The 4,177-nt window shown below is 42.5% G+C and overlaps 1 pseudogene; it reads right to left on the bottom strand.

Moving 5' to 3' along the window:
* Window positions 1–219: 219 nt before the first annotated feature.
* Window positions 220–337, bottom strand: LOC126199946 (5S ribosomal RNA; annotated as a pseudogene).
* Between the last annotated feature and the right edge of the window lie 3,840 nt (window positions 338–4,177).

The following is a 4,177-nucleotide window of genomic DNA, read 5'->3' as shown; positions in this document are numbered from 1 at the left end:
CCCCTGTTCTATATTGAGCACTCCGTCCTTAGGACACAAGTGGCCCATCGGGACCATCCGACCGCCCTGTCATCCTTAGTTGAGGATGCGGATAGGAGGGGCGTGGGGTCAACACACCGCTCTCCCGGACGTTACGATGGTTTTCTGTGACTGGAGCCGCTACCATTCGGCCGAGTAGCTCCTCAATTGGCATGACGAGGCTGAGTGCACCCAGAAAAACGGCAACAGCTCATGGCGTCCCGGATGGTCACCCATCCGAGTGCCAGCCACACCCAACAGCGCTTAACTTCGGTGACCTGACGGAAACTGGTGTGTCCACTGCGGCGAGGCCGTTGCCTGCTCTATATTCAAGAGCACATATAATGAATTAATGTTTATCTCCAAATTAGGATCTATTCCCAAAGCTGGGAACTTATTCACACGTTAAATTATTTAATCAGCTACAGCCTTGCAATAAATTATTCTGCTTAAGTGCGCTAAGTGTTTCATAGTACGCTTAGTTGTACGCTTCATTCCTTTTCACAATACTTCGGTACATTGTCCTTCATATAATGCGAGTTCTGTTTAACTGACCGATTCTCCTCTGCCGGCCAGTGTGGCCGAGCGGTTCTAGGCGCTTCAGTCTGGAACCGGGCATGGATATGTGTGATGTCTTTAGGTTAGTTAGGTTTAAGTAGTTCTAAGTTCTAGGGGACTGATGACCTCAGAAGCTAAGTCCCATAGCGCTCAAAGCCATTTGAACCATTTGAACCATTCTCCTCTTATGATGTCTTGTAACAGTAAAACAGCCTGAAGAAGGAGAGTGTAGTTACATAGCCACCAAGAAAATAAAAATAAATTTAATGATATGGCGCAAGTTTATCTGTGGTGCCATCAAACTTTTTCTCGTTTTGATGTTGAGATTTCTTACAGCCAAAAGTAGTAGCTGGAAAATAGTTTGTTGGTTTGTGGTAAGGCTCTGTGGGACCAAGCTGCTGACGTCATCGGCCCGTAGGCTTACACACTAATTAAACTAACTTACACTACGGACATCACACACCCATGTCAAATACACCAACAACACAAGAAACCAACAGACAAACTCAAGACTACCCATCCCTACTAGAAGGCTGGCTCAGCCAATCGAAGATCAAGCCCAACGCTGCCAAGACACAACTGTTCTGTTCAAACACAAACAAGCCCGCACGCGCAAACAGAACCAAGAAGACTGCAGGTTACAACTATGGGGACAAACCATAAAAGCGAAAGACACGGCAAGATACCTGGGCATTACACTCGACAAATATATGTCATGGGAGGCACACTCTAGGGACATCACGACAAAAGCCAAAACAAGACTAAACCTACTCCGCCTACTCAGAGGCAGGACAAACGGAGCCAAAAGGGATACAATGATCTACACCTACAAAGCTTTTGTCCGCCCCATACTGGAATATGCCGCTCCGGTATGGATGGCGAACAAAACAGTGACACGGAGGCAACAGAAAGGAAAATACTAAGGATAGCAGGCCAGATGAACCCCAGGACACGAAATGAATTAGTATACAGGAACGCACAAGTGCACCTCCTAAGGAAAAGATGGCTAGAATTAACTGCGAAAATCGGCACCAACAGATTGCACAACAGAACAGCCACAACAGACATTTTACTAAGAAATTACACCGTCCTGAGATACCCACAAACAAAATACCCCTTTCCGCCTACAGTAATCAAAACAAGCATAAAGGCAATAAATGCGAATTCAGCAACAAACTTCACTGACGATGACATAAAACAGGACATGATAAAACACCTACAGGACGAATAATCTGAAGAGGAATACGACACATAAAACAAGAATGAAAATCACGACCACACACTAACAAGACACCAAAGAAGAGAAAACAACAAAACACAAGAAAGAGAAGCTTCAACAGATCCTTGCTGAGGTTTTAGAGAGGTTTCCCTCAGCACTCGGGCAATTGCCAGGATCTCAATACCCTCCCACGCGACAGAAAGCGATATCATATGAGATGAGGATCAGAATAAATAAAAAGTGCCACCACAGCATACCTTAAGTTAATATAAGGCACCAAAGAGCAATAGGCTCTCCATGTGCCCGCCTCACTCCCTCAGGCTGGGAAAAAAAAGCCTAAAAGCCTAATCCGTTTCCGTGACCGTGTCGTCTTTTGTGTGGCCCGTGAAGTGCTCTCTGGGTAGCAAACCAGCACACTGTCTACCAGACAGGTGCCCGTTGCAATTTTCCGCTGCCTTCAGTTAGCGCTTTGTAGTGACCGAGTGACAACGTGCATCGTAGCAAATATCAGTGACAGTTCTTTCTTCAAATGAACACCATATCGATGGATACCATTTCGTGTAAGGTGAAAAAAGGTGATTTAGTGAAGGAAAACAAATTGAAATCGCCAATTTGTAAAAAATTCGGAAACGTATTTGATGGCAACGAAAAGATAAAAGATACAGTGGCTTGTTTTGCATGTAAAAAGTATATTCCTACACTGGACACAAAAGTGGAACTTCAAAATTGCTAAAACATTCGTGTGAGGCTGGACAAAGTAGCATAATTACTTATTTAAACACCAAGAGAGACGTGAAAGTTCCTGAAGTTCCGCCAAATTTGAAGACAGCCGCGACAGAAAAACTTATCAGTCTTGTCAGCAAAGACATTTTACCATTCGAAGTTGCGTGTGGATCTGGGTTTCTCGAGACGGCATAGTTTCTTATTGATGTGGGGGCCAAGTACGGTGCAGTGAGTGCTAAGGAACTGCTACCTCATCTAACCACCATATCCTGAAATTTGAAGGAAACGGCCGATCGTCTACGTGGTCTCCGCAGAAGTGAAGAATATATTCAGAGATATAGGTCGAGCACTAACTGTCGATTTATGGACTGATTCGTACCGTAAAATAAACTATATGGGAGTGACTGCACATTATGTTAATTATGAAGAAGTGAAACTTGAGGATTGAGTGTTGTGCACCAGAAATTTTGAGAGTGAGATTAAAAAAAAAAAAAAAAAAGGAGAAAACATTAAACTTGAATTAAGATACTACGGTCGTTCGATTTATTCAGTGCTGTGAATAACATCGTGTTCATTGGGACAAATAATGCAGGACCGATGCACGTCTTTGAAGCCACAGACGATTGATGACATCATGTTACTGCATAGTAATCTTCAAAAGTAAAGAGATACTTGTACAGCTTCTCTTACTACACTATATTTTTTGGGATTATCTGAATTAGTTACAATTTTTTTTCATCTGATTTTTTCTTTTACAGAATGTGAATCACAAGCAAGCAGAAGGTGAAAATATTTAATCTGAAGCCTGTGAGTTGTTATTGTAATATTTATAGTAAAGAATTTCCACGACATATTGTTAGTATTTTTCTATTCCCAACAAGAACGTTTAAGTAGCATTAGGTGCTACAGAGGAATGCTGAAGTTTAGATGGGTAGATCACATAACTACTGAGGAGGTATTGAACAGAATTGGGGAGAAGAGGAGTTTGTGGCACAACTTGACAAGAAGAAGGGACGGGTTGGTAGGACATGTTCTAAGGTATCAAGGGATCACAAATTTAGCATTGGAGGGCTGCGTGGAGGGTAAAAAGCGTAGAGGGAAACCAAGAGATGAATACACTAAGCAGATTCAGAAGGATGTAGGTTGCAGTAAGTACTTGGAGATGAATTAGCTTGCACAGGATAGAGTAGCATGGAGAGCTGCATCAAACCAGTCTCAGGACTGAAGGCCACAACAACAACAGGTAAAAGAAGGAAATATTTAACAAGCAATTTGTTTTGTTGTAATTTTCATATTAAAGAGGTCAATTTTAAGTTTTTACTCTTCGCAACAAGAACATTCAACAGCTAACACGTCAATCTTATTAAACTAGGTAATGATGATCTCATAAGCGCCTACCTAAATTTTAGCGTGCACTGCAGTAACATTTGCAGCCGCCGAGCATAGTCGCGCTTTGTGAACAGTGAAACAGCCCGGCCGGAGCGGTGGCACGGTGGGCCTTGTAATTAATTACAAGTGGGACTTCAAACTACGGCTCACGACCACCAACAAGCTGTGACTGCGATAGCCCGTGGAAGATTATTCTGATCACATTGAAAACTTACAAAATATTCAAATCATCCAAAATAATAATGTGTCTTTAATTTACCAGCCAATTAG

This window comes from Schistocerca nitens, chromosome 8, assembly GCF_023898315.1.
Source record: "Schistocerca nitens isolate TAMUIC-IGC-003100 chromosome 8, iqSchNite1.1, whole genome shotgun sequence".
Lineage (NCBI taxonomy): Eukaryota > Metazoa > Arthropoda > Insecta > Orthoptera > Acrididae > Schistocerca > Schistocerca nitens.
Note: the sequence above shows the minus strand (reverse complement) of the source record. Positions and strands in the feature narration are given on the sequence as shown.